The 19,907-nt window shown below is 42.5% G+C and overlaps 3 long non-coding RNA genes across 6 annotated transcripts; 1 reads left to right on the forward strand and 2 right to left on the reverse strand.

Moving 5' to 3' along the window:
- Positions 1-226: 226 nt before the first annotated feature.
- On the reverse strand, positions 227-3,742 carry LOC307224553. 2 transcript variants are annotated; one of them, XR_013842642.1, is made up of 3 exons: positions 3,728-3,742; positions 1,494-1,750; positions 227-394 (listed from the first exon to the last, which is right to left on the reverse strand). It is a non-coding gene; the product is annotated as an uncharacterized lncRNA (long non-coding RNA). The 2 variants fall into 2 exon arrangements; XR_013842643.1 differs by lacking the exon at positions 3,728-3,742 and adding an exon at positions 2,369-2,383.
- A 1,218-nt stretch (positions 3,743-4,960) lies between these two features.
- Positions 4,961-6,065, reverse strand: LOC307224550. The gene is made up of 2 exons (XR_013842637.1): positions 5,368-6,065; positions 4,961-5,179 (listed from the first exon to the last, which is right to left on the reverse strand). It is a non-coding gene; the product is annotated as an uncharacterized lncRNA (long non-coding RNA).
- A 134-nt stretch (positions 6,066-6,199) lies between these two features.
- LOC307224552 lies at positions 6,200-10,226 on the forward strand. 3 transcript variants are annotated; one of them, XR_013842639.1, is made up of 3 exons: positions 6,200-6,214; positions 8,636-9,787; positions 10,005-10,226. It is a non-coding gene; the product is annotated as an uncharacterized lncRNA (long non-coding RNA). The 3 variants fall into 3 exon arrangements; XR_013842640.1 differs by lacking the exon at positions 6,200-6,214 and adding an exon at positions 8,329-8,343; XR_013842641.1 differs by lacking the exon at positions 6,200-6,214 and having other exon boundaries at positions 8,355-9,787.
- Positions 10,227-19,907: the final 9,681 nt, after the last annotated feature.

Raw genomic sequence — 19,907 nt, forward strand, 5'->3', positions numbered from 1 at the left:
GGAATCTCTCTGTCCAGTTTCTCCACACACCATGCGTAATTTTATTATCCTGTCTCCCTGTTCCTTGCCCATATTTATAAACTCAGAAACCCCAGAAACTGTAGGCTTTCCTCATGGAAAAAATTGATCCAGCACCCTTTGCTGCACCTTTCTCAACATCCCTTTGGATAGTCCCACCTGCATCTCACAATAGTATGGTTCATAAGAAGACAAAAAGAAGCCCAAGTGCCATTCAAATGGTTTATTGAGTGCAGTGCATGCTTCCAGCAGCCTGGTGCTTCATCCTGGTTTCTGCCACGGTCTTTTCCCTTCATTTGCAGCGGTTGCCTCACTACAGAAAGTGACCCAGGCTAGACTGCAGCTGAGGCTCTCCGGTAATGGGACTGGTGTCTGCCTGTAGACAGAAAGAGGGAAAATAGAAATAAATGTGGGCAAAGGGATCGAACAAAGCTCCAGATTATCTTTATCTCTCCCCATAAAAGACTTGTGCCACCACACCACCAGTTCATTTGATTTCATAATGATGATATTGTTGCTCCTCAAGTAGTGCCAGCTCAAGAATTGTGGGACTTGCACAATGTGTCCAATAGAAAACCTCAGCAAATGATATGCTGTGGGCTGAATCACATGACCATTCACTAGCTAATGAAGAAGAGATCTATGTGGGTCTCATATTCTTACATATGGACTCCCCTGTCCTGTCACATGGTGCCAGGTCTGGAACAGAGCACCTCTTGTTTCCTCCTCGGATGATTAATCCTTAGAGGTTTAGCAAGTCGTATAAAATACCTTTGGAACGTTACATTGTGAGTGGTTTTTACAGGGAGGGTATTTTAGGGTTCAGTAGAGGCATGATGGGTGCAGGGAGAGAAACTTCATGGCGGTCAAAAGCCTGTTCTTGGCAAAACTTAAGCCCTATTTGGGTATTCAGTCTCCTCACATGTAAGAAGACATGTGAGGACAAGTGGTGTGTGTTTGTGTTTGTGTGTGTGTGTTTGTAACCCTCAAAGAAGAGGGAAGCCTCTCTATTCATGGAGCCACCCCACACAATTTAAAACTCTGAGTGTGCAGTAAGGAAGCTTGGATGCTCAAATAGAATTTAATTTGTAAGAAAACTGGCATCCTTTCCAAGTGTTTCTAATGGATACTTTTCATTCATATATATATCAATGACCTGTCATAACTAAAGTAGCTGGTTAATTTCAAAGGAGAGAAATTCAACTAACTTAGCTGAATTTGTTCTTTTTATTATATAGTGCTTTGTGCATAACTTGTAAGAAAAGGGTCTCTAAGGTGAAATTTTTTTTGGGGGGGGGTGTCGGCATCAGATGAATAAAACAAATAAGTGACATGCTTCTGAGAAATAATTGTGTTTAATGCAAAGTGGCCTAATTGCTTCCTCACTCTCAATGCTACCTCTGGAGATTTTTAACCCTCAATGTTAATCTTACTGGATGCTTCAGAAACCCCCAGTTTAGTAATGTTTTAAAAACCTGCTCTCATCCGCCTCGGGAGTCTTCGAGCAGCCAGTTTCCTGCTACGCTGTTGTCTCCTAAGGCGAATCATTCTTCGCCTGTTTCTGCTCTGCTGTTGCCGCGACATCATGTCTTTTCAGGTTTTCAGCCTCAGGCAGAGCTGCGGATTCAGTTGGTCATCCTCTGTTATGGTGGTTGATGTCACTCTGGCCAAGCAAATGAAATTAATTTCAACAGGCCCTTGGGTGGGTGGTCATTCTGCCTTTACAGTATTACTATAATGAATCACAATATATCGCAATTTGATCATTGACTTGTTCCAGGTAAAATACAGGTAATGGAATCAAGAACTCCCAATTAACTGCTGTGCTGCAAAGATTGCCTTATAATTTGATATCAGTGATATCCATCGCAGGATTCAGCACCATTTTCCATTAAGTACAAAAATATAATCCAAACTACCTGACACAGCAGGAAATGGGGGTTGTTTAATGCTTGCTCACTGCATTATTGTTCTGATATTCATTTTATTTCTATTTGAAGCATTTATAAACCACTTATTAATAAGAAAAATATCTAAGCAGTGATATAAATTACCTATACAAACTGCTATTTACAGGGGCGGGGGAGGCACATAGGAAGCTGTTTTGCCTTGAAAACAAATGATTACATTCAACTAAAGTCCTTCTAAAGTAAACCCACTGAATTTAATAAACCTGTCAGTAATGTCACTTAACTTCAGTAGGTCTACTCTGAGTAGGACTAGCACTGAATACCAATCAAACAAAATGGCAGGACAGCTGATCATAGCTTTCTCAGTGTCTGTTTTGACCCTCAGATATCTTTCAAAGATATTTGATACTTAAAACGAGATGTTATTTGATAGAGCTTACCTGGCCACCAGGTACTGCTCAAATGATAGTTGTGTGAGCATCCTGGTGACTGGTTATGCAGGAAACCAGTGACATCATAAATGATGTACATTGTGACTTCAGTAATCCAGATACAAACCAATTCTCCTAAGAGTGATTTTTTAAAATTTTTACATTAACTTTTGTATTTTTGCATGGGTGAAATGTGCTGTTACAACTGAGTTATTTTAGCATTTCTAGACTGTATCCTCTAGCTCTCTCACAACACCCCAAGGGCAGTTCAGGAAATAAAAAAAGAAATTATGTATGTATGTATGTATGTATGTATGTATGTATTATTTAATTTCTACACCACCCCATACCCAAAGGTCTCAGGGTGGTTCACATAAAATATCAAATACATAAAATTAAAACAAAACCTACAACACAATTAAAAAACCCCAAAAGAGCCAGCATTTTTAAAAAGGGTATAGGTTGTAAATCAAGTCAGACAAAGGCCTGGTTGAAAAGGAACATTTTTGCCCAGTGCCAAAGGTGTATAGTGAAGGCGCCAGGCAAACCTCCCTGGGGAGAGCATTCCACAGGTGGGGAGCCACTGCAGAGAAGGCCCATTCTTGTGCTTCCACCCTCCTGACCTCATGCGGAATGTAAACTGCCACAATGAAACAAGGCTTTAACAATTTAGGTGACAACTCACAACTGCACATAAAAACCCAACTATGTAAAGATATCCTAAATGACAGCTGTGGAAGGTAAATGCCAAAATCCAAACTCCTTCAGTCAGTATTGAATGCTTTTCTAATGGCTGTCACAATGGGAGGAAAACAGAGAGATGGAATATGAAGCCAGTGAAACCACTTTCCAGAGCATGGGTGTCACACCAAAAAAGAGATTGTCTTCTCCTCTGTAGCAGGTAGGACTCGGGGCAACATCTCCCCTGCAGATGGAGGAAATGAAATAAAGATATGGAAGAAGGCACCCTTAAAAATCCAGGAGCATAGAACCTGTGGCCATTCAGATGTTGTTGGACTCCCCTCATGCTGAACCTTTAGCGGTGTTGCATGGGGCTGTTGGGAGCTGGGATCCAGCAGCATCAGAACGGCCAAAGGTTTCCAATCTCTAGCCTATTCTTATAAGTAGCCTGTGTGATTGAGCCAAAAGTACAAATAATATTTTCCCTATAGTGCTCTTTTGCTGGAAGGCAAGCTTCTGAATTGCCTTTGAAGGCTACCCAGTGTTCTTTTTTAAAAGGGGGTACTCAAGGGTACACAGTACCGGCACCTGAGGCCACCCCATATAGTAGTACATATACAAGCTTAGCTAAGCATGAATAGCCGAGGCCAATTCCCTACTGGAGAACAACAGGAGCAGTTGACTCACCATCCTAAACTAAGAAGAGGCATCCCTAGCTGCTGCTGCCACCTTAGAATTCAGCAGCAAAGCAGGAACCAGGAGAATCCCAGAATGGCATACCTTGTCCCTTATGCAGAGTGTAAACCCCATCCAGTACAGTTAATACCAACAGCTTTCCAGATCTAGACTGGCCTAGCATCTTAACCTCCATCTTGTCTAGATTAAACTTCAGCTACTGTGGATTAAACTTCAGCTATATCCAGCCTACAACAAGGCATTCATTCAAGGCATGGACACACCTCACAGCCCTCTAGATTTGTTGAAAATGAAAATAGGCCTTGTACCATTACCGTATTGATGATACCACACTCCAAAGTGATGGCTGGTATTTTCCAGTAGTAGGGTCAAGTGGGTGAGAGAGCAGGAAGGGAAGAGGCTAACATATTGGACAATTTTCTGGTAAACTACTGACAGACGATATAAAAGGAAGGAGGTATGCAAACACCTCCCCCCAAAAAATAATAATGAAGGATTCTTGGTGGGAAAAGCCAGCTTTCTGTGGTTGGCTCCCACTCATTTCTCCCCCCCCCCACTTCCTGTTAACAATTCAGTTCAGGTCTGTATGTCAAAGCTTCTAGTAATGTCACTTCCCCAAGGTGCTGATGTAAGAGATCAGGCCTGCTCTTCTTTGCTTCTGACCTTTGCAGTCCAAACAGGTGAGGTGTTTCATCCAAGCCAGGAGGATTATAAATATGTAGTCTACACAGCTGGCTTATATTGTGAAACAGCATATTCTCTTGGGCCAGGGGATGATTTTGCTGTAAGCACTTGGCTGTAAGCTTGAAGTTGTTCCATATAGCAATAGCAGCAAACCAGGAGTTCAGGAAGTTGTTTTCTAAGCATGATTTAGAACTCCTCCAGATGACCTGTTTTATTAAGAATTCGTCCTGATTTGCTTGCTCAAAGCTAACGCTATGGCAAGTCTTTGAAACAAAATCCTGATTGGTTTGTGGGGCAGTCATGTGCCCAGACACGGCACCACCAACCACCCCATCACACATATAATAACTGGACAAAACAGGCTTTGACACAATCAACAACTCTCAAACTCAGAGTTCCTAAACTTTTTATTAAGTTCCTTTTTCTGAGCTTCTCTCACTCATGATATCCACTTATGGCAACCTAGCAATTCACCCACCAACTTCATTGAGGAGTTGTCACCTATCCCCAGTTAAGAAATAACATGAGAAACCACAGGAATGAAATTTTAGCATTTTATTGACAGGTGGCATTGTTCAAATTGTTGCAGGCTCCTTGAATCTCAGGAAGTTATCCTGGGTATTCTCATGAAAGATTGTTGTGTTCATTTTGTTAGACAAAAGTTTTGATGAGTCAGATGGTTGAAATCAAGGGCACAGAACACCATGAAGATGAAAAGAGTTTAGTGTCTTCTTCTTCGCCCCTTCTTGCGACCACGACCTTTACCAGAAAAGAACAAACACCACCACCAGTTATTAAATGTAACCAAGTTGAGCTGTAGTAAATAGCGATAAAATACATTTACTTCCTACCAAATATGTTTGAAGGGTCACAGCCCAAGAGCATAATCTTATGTGAATATAGAAAGGAGTCATATGGCAAAGAAGTCTTAAATTTAAGCATCTTACCTTTCCTTTTGCCCTGGCGTCTTTTTCGTCTCTTTCCAGAGCCACCCGCATGGCTGGCCTTTTGCCTCATTTGACGGAAGCGGGTCAGGCTCCGGCTCCGGCTGCGTTTGATTCGGGCCATTTGATGTTTCTTTCTTCTCTCAAGCTCTTAGCAGTGGTGGCATAACCTGCACTTGGGAGCCTGAGGTTCAGGGTGGCGGGCTTTGCCTTTTTATAAGCAGCCTCAAAGCCACAACAAATGATGACCTTGCTTAACTCATCTGTGATGAAATACAGTGGGCAGGAGCCTTGCGCGACAAGGCTGCTATGCCTCAATTTGCTCATTTAAAATAATTAACTCAGCTTCCCAAGCTGGAGAAGAACCTCTAAAGCCAATACTGTACAATGGCAATGATATCAAAGGGTGGAAGGGGAAAACATCCCATAAAATCCGGGGTCAAGCAGCTAACCACAAAAGTGTCATGGAAAAACACAACAGACCAGAAAGTGATTTTGAATAACTTCAAAATCAAGTAGCAAGAGGGTCACAATTAGAGCCCAAAGAGCTTTCTGAGAAGGAAGGTGTTAACACTCCGGTAAAAGACCTTCAGAGAGGGACTAAGGTCAGACGCCCTAAGCGGAGTCACCGAGAAGGATGCTTCCCTGGTCCAAGGATACATGCTTCAGATATGAGTAGAACAGACAAGAGAGAGTGCATGCATTATCTTAATGAGCCGGTGGACTTATGTAGGAGGAGGTCCTAAAGCACAGAAGGCTTCAAAGGTCATAACCAGCATTTGAAATTGAGCCCAGAAGCAAAGCATAAGCCAGTGAAGGGGAGTCACATCTTCCCAATGTCCAACTCCAGGTAACAATCTGTCCACCTCTTCTGAATCACCTGAAATTTCCCAGTGTTCTTTTTTTTTTTAATAATTTTTATTAACCGGCCAATCAAATCAAATTAAATCACATCACATAAATTCCGAATTACAAAGCCGAATTTTAAATTTTGTTGGGGGGACCCATATTTCAAGATCCGAAGGGGGATTCTGATCATCTTCTTGCTACTGCGTTAATGTCCAAATCAGTCCAAATCAATCCAAACAGAGTTCATAATTCTATCCAGTCTTATCTTGCTGTTTCCACATCACATCTTGTTCATAAATTTTCTCTTTTTTCTTTATGATCTCTTCTGATAGTCTCCTTAAGCCGATAAACACCAATAATAATCCTGTGTGAATTTTTCCATTCTTCCAATCCTCAAATCGAGATGGTTTCCATATATCATCGCCTTCATAGATAACATCGCTCTTTCCATTATTAATCTCGCAAAACTGTCGCTCTTAAGTCCCACTGAGGAGTTTCACCCACAATATAAAAACAGCTCTATTTCTCTATTTCTCCTCTCAGACTTAAGTCCTCCGAGAGAACTTCCCAATATGGCGACGGAATTTTTAACTGCGTCATTACAAAGCTCTTATACATTCCATGCTCTTCTTAAAACATGCTTTGGTTCCAAAGTTTATCTCCACACAGCCTTAAATCCACAGCTTAAGCCCTTAAAACAACATTTCTGACTCGTGAGGGAAGGGGATTCTTGTTTAATCACATAAGGAAAGAAAGGAAAGTTTTCCCCCCTCCCCCATCAGTCATTTGCCATACCGAGTCTTGGCGTATCTTCTCATGATTTCTCTTGTTCCTCCGACTCGTCTTATTTTATCAGAGATCTCTTCTGTTAGCAGTCTTTACTCCCCCTTCTTCCTTGAGATATGTGCATTCCTTCATCCAAATTGTTTCTTTTGAAGTTCTTGCAGCTAGTGGTGCAGATCAGGGACGGCGTCCAGGAGCACCGGAATCCCACAGGAGGGCTTTGTGCCTAGTGCCCCCATCCCCACAAATTTGGGGGTGGTATAGGGCACAGCAGGCAAGGCAGTCCCCCCCCACTATCCTGGGGGGGAGGGTAGGGAGGCTAATTACTCCCATCATAGCCTCCAAATTACCTCGTGTGGGTCGGAGAGATGTTATTGTCAGCCATCTTCCGATGCGCCCCCTAGTGGCCCCCTAGTGTTCTTCAAGGACTGAGTGAATCCGGTCATGAAGTCATCAAGGCATATGATATACTTGGAGGGAAGGTAACACCCCACATTATATCCCAATACTATTTTTCAAATCCAGTAGAAAAAGAGTGTTCACCTTTTATAAATGATGGCTTTGTGAAATATAGAATATGAGTTTGCTTCTCCTCGTGGAATGAATTTTGCTAGGCTTCTTAGCTGGCTTACTAACATAAGTAGCTTTCTTCAGAAAACATTACTTGTCTCACAAACTTTAAGCCTTGTTATGTCAAAAGCTAATGGCTGGCGGTGCTCCTATAAATAGTGCACATGTAGAGCCTTCCATGATTTTACAAGAGGCTCATCCAATGCCATTATGCAAAGAAGGATGAACTGGTGATACTTGTTGAACTAAAACTGGAGATGAACTTTAAGGGCATAGGGTGATAGGAATCGGTCTAAATTTCCCCCCTCCTAGTAGGGTGTGTGCACACAGAGTACACTAGCTTCCCTTCACACACCCACACACCCCATGCATGGCATGATTACCACGATTAATATTCTGTGCAGAAATGTGTGGTGAAATGTTTTTTATCAGTTATGCCGGTGAAGTCTGCAAAGAATGGGCCTGCGCTGTAAATTTTCACTGCTTGTAGTTAGTGCTCATTTGTATTCAAAGCAAGACACCCTACTTACTTGAGTTGCAATTAAAAATGAGACATATTTTGCCCTGCTGATAAGCACATTTTCCCATTCATCAGACTAGGCTGCTGCTGGTGCATATTCAGAACCCGAGTACTTAAACTTCTGTGGTTGCTTTCCTGTTAGCTGAATTTTAGTCCAAGGGGGTCCACTAACAGTGATTCCCACAAAGTCCACTGGGCAGCGATATGAGGGATTAGGTGGTCCTTGAGGGATCCTGGACCCCAATTCTCAAGGCCTTGTAAGTTAATACAAGAACCTTGAACCTGGCTGTGTGTGTTGGCAATTAGAGCAGGTGTAACTCACATTTTCTGGTTATGCCCTAAAATAAAAATATTTTGGAAAAAGGTGATTATCTTTCAGCCAGAGGGCCAGATCCAAAAGTGGCCAACCCTCTGTGGATCACACTGGGCAGTCAGTTACCTGAGATCATATGATTTCAGGTACAGGAAAGGTAAAGCTGCAGCTGTAAAGAAACATTTGCAGAGTGTGCTCTTTGCATTTGGCAGGTTTCTCTGCTGTGCTATTTTCAGGAGGGATCAGATCAGAAGGATCGGGAGCTCCTGCATCTGGTCCCTGCCAAATGCAGCATGGTGGGTTAAGGTGCCAGATTCAAGAAGTGCCAAAGGTACAACCGTGGATGCAAATGAACCACCGGGAGTGCTCCTGACTACCCAGGACACAGAAAAAGAACAAGTGGAAGTTTGCCAAAAGCAGTGGCCCAAGGTAAGTTGTCAAATTCAAACAGTGCAAAATTCTAGCTGCGGCTGAATTTGTCGTTATTTGCACATGTAGCTTTATCAGTCTTGCACCTGACATCCTATAGACATCAGGTGTTGGTCAGGTGAGCGTGGCTTGGCCTACCACAGACATCGAAGAAATGAACGGTTAGAGGCTTCCATTGGATTTCTCGGTGATCTTGTTTGGAAGTATGAAAGATAAAACCTTGAGGAATGACCAAGAAATTATTGTTTATTATCAGCTGCAACAACCAGTGTTAGTAATAACTGGAAGAAAAAGGGAAACACAAAAATGTTTCAATGGTTACTAAGCACATGGGTTATATTCAGCATAATAAAACACTGGTTTTGTTATGATATGGAAGAACATACTAAATTTTTGAAGAACTGAATTTCTCGTGTTTTGGAAAGTGAAACTTCATGCTAGAATGCCAAGCTTACGAGGTGTTGGGTGCAATTTAAGTACAATAAGATGGGTGTTTGGGATGAGAGAATGAATGCATGAGATAAGGCGATGAACCAAATAATAATAATAATAATAATAATAATAATAATAATAATAATACATGCTGAAGTTTGTTATTAGATGCTGAATTGTGTTATATGTTTGTTTTAAAGTTAGTTTATTAGCCTGTCCCATATATGGTGATTTCTTAAGACATAGAGGTTGCCATATCAACGATATGAGCTCATAACCACCAGACCCTATAAGTAAAAGTGCAGCAGGTAGCATCATTTCACAAATTCAAGTACCATCTTCGGAGACAGATTGTGCTGGCTTCATGGAATGACATGCTCCTCTTGATCCTCTACTAGACTTTTAACATCACCAAAACCCCAGAAAAATGACGCGATGTGGCTGTAGGCCTCCCTATCGCAGAAGACGTAAAAGAGGGGGGTTGGCAGGTCAGAGAGGAGGAAGAAGGGGAAAGAAAGGGAGACGAGGTAAAGCAATGATCCTCATGGCATTGTTAACAAATGACAAAAAAAAAGAGCAGCAATTCTTTGTGGTCTAGGGAAACATGCATTAGAATGAGGGCAGAGTGGCCAGTTTTGGGTCCCGTCAATGCCTTGCTTGAGTGCATGATGTAGATGTTTAAAAATAAGTGTTTGCAGGTGGGGGGAGAAACTCAAACAATATTTTGCACTTTTGTTTCCGCAGTGTCAGTAGCGCACACAGTGTACTACTACAGGAAAGTCAGATAGAGCTCCGAAGCCCTTCCTTTCCACCATCCAGCATTTCCAGAAATGTCAGGCAACATCACCAAGATTTCTGCCTCATGAATGAACCACAGTTCCAACAAAGCCAGGCCGACTGATGTTCTGAGATGCTGATGCCCTCCAAAGAGGAGCAGTGTGTCATTAAACCTGAAGCTGCAACATCTTTCCTGACTGGCCTGGTTCCTTTGCCCTTCTTGATGAATCTTTTCTTGGTGGTGGGGGGCACAGGGGGGAACTGGAAAGTGTGTGAATTTCAAAATGACTAATCCTTGTCTAAACTATTAAATTTGAGAAGGGTCAGCTCAGTATGAGAAAACAGAAGGAACACATGGCATCTTCTCTTTTACCTGTATATTATTTAATTATGAACAATAGGAATAACTCTTAGTACTGAAAATATGACTGAATGTGACACTGGGACATAACAAGCAACTCCCCCCCCCCGCCGTAGCCTCTGAAGTGGCAACTTAAATTTACAAGACCCTGAGGTCCATTGCTGGTGACCAAATGCCTCAAGAAAATGCCCTAGTGCTGTGATTTCATTAAGCTATTGTGTGACACAATGGGAGGTCGTCTGACTCTGACCTGAGTGAGGGTCAAAATGACCATAATTTTTCTGCTGAAAATAATCACCTTCAATAGGCAACTTTGGTAGACATTCTCCACAAGAAAAATGTGTGTGGTCGTGTTGGGGGGTTAGTAAATGGACTACACCATAGATTTGTAGTCCCCTGTGGCTGCTCTTCAAAAACAGATGCGGCTAGTTTTGCACAACATATTTAAAATGTGATTAAAGTCACATCTGGTTTGATCCTTGGCCCTTTCTTAGTATTGTTTCCATGCTGCTTTATTGTTGTAATACAAATTAATCTATTATCATTGCACTTGGTTTGCAGAGCAATGAAATGCTTTCTCAGTCTGTGCTGACAATACTGGTCTACATAGACCAATACCTAAGATACTGCTGTGGTGGAAAGGTAAACGTGTTTCCATGCGCTCTGGTTTCTGTCACGGTGTTCCATTGCACCAGAAGTGGTTTAGTCATGCTGGCCACATGACCCAGAAAGCTCTCTGTGGACAAACGCTGGCTCCCTCGGCCTTTGACTGGACTTAACCGTCCAGGGGTCCTTTACCCTTTTCCCTTTTCCCTTTACATAGACCAATGTCTGACTTTGGTTTTAGGCACTTTTCTATGCTTATGGATTCAGGAGGGGGAAATGCACTTCATTGCCTGCCTTTTCAGTGACCAGATTTATTTTGTATGGGTTTGGCTATAAATATTCACTGGTTTTTCCCCCCTACAGCCCAAGGGCAAGTCTGCGGTGCAGCCGCAGAGTTCGAGAAAGCTCAGCGTTCTCTTGTACCATTAATAGTCCCGAGTACTTTAGACGCAACCTAAAAATAAATCCATACATATCTCAAAATGTTACAGATAATACATTTGTCAGTGAGAGAGGAGAGGATTAAAGGTTTTAAAAAAGCACCATCATTTCAGATGAATTCAGATTTCCCCCAAACCAGTCATCATTTCAAGATGTTATTTTGGGGGATATCCGTGTGCTCAGCATCACAATCACATCAAAGTCAAGTGTGAATTGAAATAGAGCTCACTTGAATATATTGGCCTACAGCCAGAATCAGTGGATTCTCCCTAGCTTTACAACTACAGAATAAAGGATAACTCCAATGCAATCTTAGATCAGCACTGTGACAGACACTTCAAATGCCTTCCTAGGAGTCTTCATTCTTTTTATTTACTCTCCACTATGAGATATAGCCAGGGCAGGGTCTATCCTTGTTTCTTTGTAACCTCACAATGACCTTTGTTACATTTGGCTGCTTTATACAGTGCTACCCAATGAACTTCATGGGATCTGGAACTTTGTCTCCTAGATCCATACCATTCTGTCCACTGCGTATCATTAACTCTCAGTGCATAGATCTCATTAATGCAGTTGCATCCACCCCCCTCACCTCAAATGCTGCACTGAATAATTCTATGCATGAATCACGAACCTGCCTTCAAGCTGTTAAGTTCAAATGTAGTCTATTGCAAATCTTGCCTGGTGCCACCAAGGACATTTAATGTATAATAATAATAATAACAATAATAATAATAGAGGTAAAGGACCCCTGGACAGTTAAGTCCAGTCAAAGGTGACTATGGGGTGTGGCGCTCATCTAGCTTTCAGGCCGAGGGAGCAGGCGTTTGTCCACAGACAGGTTTCTGGGTCATGTGGCCAGCATGACTAAACCGCTTCTGGTGCAACAGAACACCATGATGGAAGCCAGAGTGCACAGAAACGCCGTTCACCTTCCTGCCACAGTGGTACCTATTTATCCCCACATTTCATGTACTATCAACTAGCTTGGAAAAGAGGAGACTAAGAGATAAGATAGCCATCTTCAAATATCTAAAGGGCTGTCACATGGAAGATGGAGGAAGCTTGTTTTCTCCTGCTCCAGAGGGTAGGGTTTGATCCAATTCAAGTTACAAGAAAGGAGAAAGTGGCCAAATATCCAGGAAGAACTTTCTGATAGTAAGAGCTGTTTGACAGTGGAATGGACTCCTTCAGGTGGTTCTGGACTCTCCTTCCTTTCAGGTTTTTAAGCAGAGGTTGGATGGCCACTTGTCATGGATTCTTTAGTTGAGAATCCCTCATTGCAGGGGGTTGGACTAGATGACCCTCAGGATCCCTTCCAACTCTACTAATTCTATTATTCTATGTTACACAAGGAATTGGATAGCCGTAATGTGCCCTGTAGGGACGCAGGTGGCGCTGTGGGTTAAAGCCTCAGCGCCTAGGACTTGCCGATCAAAAGGTTGGCAGTTCGAATCCCTGCGGCGGGGTGCGCGCTGCTCGGTCCCAGCGCCTGCCAACCTAGCAGTTCGAAAGCACCTCCGGGTGCAAGTAGATAAATAGGGACCGCTTACCAGCGGGAAGGTAAACGGCGTTTCCGTGTGCGGCTCTGGCTCTGGCTCTGGCTCTGGCTCTGGAAGTGTCTCCGGACAGCGCTGGCCCCTGGCCTCTTAAGTGAGATGGGCGCACAACCCCAGAGTCTGTCAAGACTGGCCCGTACGGGCAGGGGTACCTTTACCTTTAATGTGCCCTGTATGCAAAGTCTGGCCTCTTCTTTGAATTGAACTACACTGAAATAGAAATACAGCAATATATCCGGCCATATAAACATCCCAACAAAGAGCTTCTCAAGAAAGGTTTATACAACAGGGAGTGTAGGCAGTTACCAGTCACTTAGGGGAGAAATAGCAGGCTTTTGTCTGAAAATCACCACCTATGCAGCTTAGACATAACAGGGAAGGGTCATATTAAACAGGTGGAAGGAGATAATTGTAGGCTTGGTAGGTAAGCTAAGCAGCCGTCATCAAACCTTCCATAGTTCTATAACACAAACAGCTAAGCTGTCAGAAGGCCAAGTCATAAGCACTCGGGTTTCTATTTCATGGAGGGGATGGATGGAGAACAGGCAAGGGTCAAGTTCTATGAAGCAGTCATCAAATATCAGAATGACCAGCAACCAGTAGTGTAATCCAAGGCAAACAGGAGGTCAGGTTTCAAAGGCAGCAACAGGACATGGGAACAACAATGAGAGTGACTTAAAGCAAAATACGTGTGACAAATCCAACTGAGGACAGGCCAGAGAACGTTCTACAACCCAATCCTTAGTGATGATGCTGAGTGGTGACCAGGAAATCTTTCTTCTCCACCATCATTGCATCTGCTGAGTGATGGCCCATGGAGCATTTATGAAGGATGAAGAGCCTTTCACAGCAGGACAACTCTGAAAAGCCTGCTGTGATTAGTTTTCAATGCACTTTGCATTTGCCCCTGTCCAGTTGTGGACAGTGCTGGCTTAAAATATCTTATGTTATCTTTTGCTGCCCCTTATCAGTTTTTTATGGGTGACTTTCAGCTTGTTCAGCCTGAGGATGTGGACAGGATTCTTGGGATGGCTGTGGCTGATCATGTGCTTGCTTGAGCATTGCTGTTCCTTGCTGATTATGTACCCATCCCACAGAGCAGGTACAAAAGGATAACATGGTCAATGGTATCAAAAGTCTCCAAGAAATCAAGATGCATAAGCATGGTCTCACATTCCCTATCCTGCTCTCAGTACAGGTCAACCAACATGGTGACCAAGGCTGATTCACTGCCAAAAATCTACTTGATTTTTGCGAATGTTCTCAAACACCTGCGAACCTTCTTGTGCTAAGCTAAGGGATTGTGTGTAACATTTTATTTTTGGTGAACAACGACTGGCTTGTAAGTCTCCTTTTCTTAAGCCTGAATCCTATAAAAAAAATCACAACTCGTTTCATACTGTTACTTTCAAAATGAGCATTACGTATTTTTATGTACATATTCCAAATAGTAACCGCATGTATAAAAATGATCAGGGATATGTGTCTTTTGACATTGCTTGTTATGAAGGGGATTTTTTAGTTCTTTCCCCTTTTCCCTACTGATTTACTTTCATTTTCAGATTATCCCTATCCCCTCCCTTTCCCTCTCAGTTACTGGAAATGATAATTTCCCTCTCTTTAACGTGATGAATTATTTCTATGCATGCCTGAAACCTGAAGTCCTAACTCATGAAAATCAATATGTTAGAACCTCAAAGTATGGCTGTTTCTTCTTAAGATTACTGATAAACACAGAGAAATTATTTTCCGCATATCATCTATTGTGAATATTTCAAAACACCATTCATCCCAATAATTGCAATGCAAAAAAAAAAAACACCCATTAGTAAAATTAGAGAATGTATATCAGTGACATGACTTGTTGATGGAAAAGTGAAATCCAATTTCTTGTTTTGACCTGAAAAAAATACGCACTGCTTAGCATTTCACTGTGTGTCTAAGAACTCACTGAAAAGTCTACAGGAAGGTCTAAGAAGAGCAAGTCTGAACGGGAAGGGGTGCTGCTGCTGTGTTGGCAATTTCTGTTGCTCACTAGGGGTCGCAGGATGTCAAAAAATCAATCAGCCAGAATGAAGCTGCCAAACCCAATACATGAACCATTTGCGAACTCAAGAATGCTTCCTCAATAAAGCACATGCATTGAGACAACAACTCTCATAAATATTACACCCATTCATTCATGTTTTAATGCCAGCATCTTATTATGAAAAGGAAAGACCACACTCCATAATTTCCTCACACTGAAAGTGAACTATAATTCACTTTCGTTGAGAAAAATCAGATGGTCTTTGATGAACTTCTAAGATAGCATGAGAGATGACGAGTAGATGTTGATTATGATTCAGAGGTCTGTGCATAAAAGCTTAGGACTGATTCATGACTCACTACTTTCCTATGTTTATGCATCAGATAAAAAAAGCTACATCAATGAAACCAGAGATTTCAAAGAATACTCTTCCATTTACTATTAATTAACTAAAATGCATTCATGGAGTAATTTGCAAAGAAAGTATCGTATTATATTTTTCAGAAACCTTCATCAATTTCACACCATATAATTAAAATCAGGCTTATTTGAAAGTGTATAGCTAGCAAAAGGGAAAATATTGGCATCTGGAAACTAAAAAGCAACCACTGAGAGGTATCGAGATGAATCTTTGTTGACTGTTTGCCTATGTGTTTCACTTTTACTAATGTACTTATGAGACAATTCAGGCATTCATAAGTGGTTTAAATGACTGTGTGAGGTGGAGAGAGTTTGCATGAGTGCATTAGCACTGTCCCCTGTCACCTTTCATGAGTTGGAGGACAACTGACTGAAACATGGAGCCCTCTGTACTTGTGGAAGCTCCATGTACACTCTAGAAGTCTGATTTCCCTGGTTTCTTTTTCCTTTATTAAATTAAAACATTCAAAAGTTGCAATACAGCTTTGTCCACAGAATGATCACTCCAATCCTCAATCCCAGATCACTGTCATGTTGGCTCGCTAAATATCCTCAGTAGGAACCAAGCTGGTTGGCTAGACATTTCCCCAGTTTCTAAAGTGCACTGGGAATCTCTCCAAGTATAGGAGACTTCAAGCAGTTGCCCTCCAAGTCATAGAGACTGATGAGAACCTGACAAGGGATAGAGCTAGCACACTTGTGCCTACTCTCTATCTTCTGTATACTCATTTAAGCCTTAAATGAGCACCTGAATAGGGCTAGTGCTACAATGAAATTAAATATTTTAAATGAGCTTTGTGACAGCAGCTAGGCACTGTTATCTGCAGACACAAGGCAGATCGAGACAAAGGATGAACTATGTGAATAGTGTTTGTTTTTTGCACCATGTCTGTCCTTCTCCCAACCTTGGAACATTTAGGCTACCTAATTGTGTGACCACTGAGTTTACAACACCATGGTCAGAGGTGCCAAGTTACCTCCAGGATTGAGGGGGCCTAGCGTGTGGTGCACAGTCTGCTGTCTGGAGGAGGTTGTGTTGTCTGCAAGAGGTCAAGCGCTCTGGAAGAGCTGCCCACTGAAGCTGAACTATGTTCAACTCTGTGCCTGGCCTTCTCTGCCCCCTCAACATTGAGAAGGTTCAGCCCCCTTCCATCAAATATTGAGGGGCCAAAGACACCTTGGCCTCCTAGAGTTGGTGCACCTGATCATGGTTTTGTGCCCAACCCAGCCTTGCAAGGACTCCGCATTATCCTTTTCATAAAAAGCAACAATATGATGGAGGCAAAAATCCTCACTTGGTCATTTCCTCAGAGAGCCAACACTGAGAATGTAGGTTGCTGTTCTGCAAAATATGCAGTCAGAAGATAATTAATTAGCCCACATCCCGTCTGCATTGGAATCAAAGGGAGCGGAAATACAAAGAATTGCACAAAAGTGCAAGGTGGGAAGAAATGGAAATAATAATAAGAATGTAAGAAGAGCCCTGGTGGATTAGACAAAAGGCCCATCTAGTCCAGCATCCTGTTCTCACAGCAGCCAACTAGATGCCTATGGGAAGCAGGACCTGAGCACAACAGCACTTGCCCCACCTGTTATTACCAGGAACTGGTATTCAGAGCGCTATTGCCTCTGACAGTGGAGGCAGAGCACAGTCATTGATATCCTTAACCTCCATAAAATCCCATAAGGGTGACCTTAGTTAGCTCTTGTGACATGTTACTCATGTGAAGATGGTGTGACACAGTTACTGGGAGACAGAGTTCTACTCCTGGCCCTGCCCATCCAGCAGACATTGAGACTGGCTCTGCCTATAGACACATCCATTCATTGGAATGGTTGTCTGAAGAGAAGATGCTTTGATCCCTGCTCCCTCATAGAATCATAGATTTGTAAAGTTGGAAGGGACCACGAGGGGCATTAGCCCTGCAATGGAAGAATCTTTCACCCAACATGAGGCTCAAACCCACGACCTTGAGAGTCTCATGCTATACCTACAGAGCTATCCCGCGGGTCTCAGAAAACCTAGCTATAAAAATTGGTCTAGTACACCAGACAGAACTGTTGTAAAGCCGAAATCCCCTTGCCAGCTAGTGTTCTGTGAGTCGTTAAAACAACGACAAAGGCTAGAACTGAAAATAATGTGAAACTCACCTGTGTTTGATGGAGAAGGACTATAGCTCTGCTTTGCAAACAGTCCAGGTAGGGCTGGGAGAAGTCTGGAATCCTAGGTAGTCACTGCTGGTCAGTATAGATGACACAGAGCTAGGTGGATCACTGGTCTGGTTCAGTATAAGACAGCTCCTAACAGTCCCAGTCAGCATGACCAATAGTCAGGGGTGAGGGGAGTTGCAGTTTAGTAACATCTGGTCTCCATCCGTGCAGAACCAAGAGAACTTTCATTTTGGAAATTTTAAAAAAGCAGCATTGGGAACTAAGAGAAGCAGAGGAAACATATGGGCCCAGAAGCAGGGAACTGCAGAGAGCAGGGAGTGCATGCAAAAATGAAGGGGAAGGAAACACACTCATAGTGTAAGTATGAGTCCTATCCAAGAGAATGCTGCTAAACTAGACCACGAGTACTGTATTGGCAGATATATTTTATGACTCCTTCCTACAGATCAGTCCAATTATCCTCCAATTTATCCATGGTGTTTAGACTGAGAATAAACACATCACAAGTTGTTGGTCGGGGAGAGAACATATGACACTTTCATGTGCTCACCACAATGACTCACAGCACTTAGAAGCAGCATCCTTAGCACCTCTTTAGACCCAAGAGTAGAATTATTTCTGACATTCTCATCATGATGCATTTAGCTTCTGCCAACTGTGTAGGATTTGGGCTTTCACATTAGATTCTAATCTTCCTTTGGTGATGAGATGATGTCCCTTCCATTTCTGTCTGGTAAAGAGCTGCCAGCAACTCATGCCATTCACCGTGATAAAAACAGTATCCATGGATACATGAGTTGACTTTGAGCTGGATGGATCGGACATGAAGCAAGGTTTTTCCTCCTCTAAACGCTAACAAGTAAAGACAGGAATTTAAAAAATAATGATGCGCTTCCATAAAGAATATATTTTTCTGCCATATGGACAAGATAAATAAAGAACATTTTTTGTCACAAAATGACAAAATCCGCACATTGGAATTATGCCCTTTGGTGCAAATTCTCAGCTGTAAATGCTAAATATGTTGAGAGATGCATGACTGTGGCACTTATGGCGGTAGTAACAACCAGTAGCTGCTGAAGGAGTGTGTGGGTTGCATTGCTCTCCTGTCTTCCCAACACTTTGCACTGCTGTTGCTTTCTGGAAGAGGAGGGGCAAGGCAGTGGGCAGCTTGGCAGTGTGCAGGGTTGGCTGCAGCAGCATTGGACTGGATCAGCTGAGCTCCCTGCTGCCTTGCTCTTCCTGCTCCTGGTCAGCAAGAGCGTGGTGTGGTGTTGGGAAGCCAGGAGAGCAATGTAGCCCCACTCATGGAACCCTGCTGGCCACTACTGGTAACAAACAGCAGAATGGATTCTAACTGGGACCGAAGGTCTGTCTAGTCCACCATGCACTTATAAGATGATTCGGTCAAGTGCCTTTGGAAAACTCATATGCAGACCATGAAGGCAAAAACCTCCCTTGCTGCATGGGAGCATTTACCTCATCTATTATACATTTTGAGAAGTTGTTTGTTCACTGTGCATTTGGAAACCTCTTTTGATATCTTAACCAAATTTTGCATGCTAGTTCCTGATATCAAGGAGCAGAGTCTCTCTCTCTCTCTCTCTCTCTCTCTCTCTCTCTCTCTCTCTGTCTATGTTTAGACACCATTTTGAATCAAGATGGGAGGCTAAAACTTTCCAAACTGCACTGATTTTTTTTGGTTTCTCAAGCAATGCTGAGGACAAGGCTGCTTGCATTCTTCTATTAGAACAGCACACATTTCACACCGATTATTTCCAGAAACATTATAGTCTTCTTGATTCCTGCAAAAGAGTCCTGAATCTCTGTCAGTCCCAGGAGACCTGATGCTGACAGCCCACACCCCCTCTCCAAACTTCGCACCACACGTATTCATAGAAACAGCCTCGGGGAATCCATCCTGTCAATGTTATTCAACATAAATAAGGCTTGAAGAATGTCTCCTAGTAAAGCAATGCAATCTTCTGCTTGCTATAAATCAATGATTCTTAAACTTTTTTGAGTCATGGACTCCTGTGAGACTTTGATGAAAGCTATGGACCCTCCTTCCCCTCGCCTCAATGCACATAAAACACATAACACACAAAAAATTGCCAATAATTTATTGTTATTATTGCATTGGGGAAAATATATGTCCATCCATGGACTTTGTAGGAGTCTGTGGACCACAGGTTAAGAACCCTTGCTATAAATCAATATTTTTTATGACAAATATTGTCTGAGATCTTTTGATGAAGAGGAGTATAAATATATAACAACAA

The sequence above is a fragment of the Podarcis cretensis genome, assembly GCF_951804945.1.
Source record: "Podarcis cretensis genome assembly, chromosome: 9".
In the NCBI taxonomy this organism is placed as follows: Eukaryota; Metazoa; Chordata; class Lepidosauria; order Squamata; family Lacertidae; genus Podarcis; species Podarcis cretensis.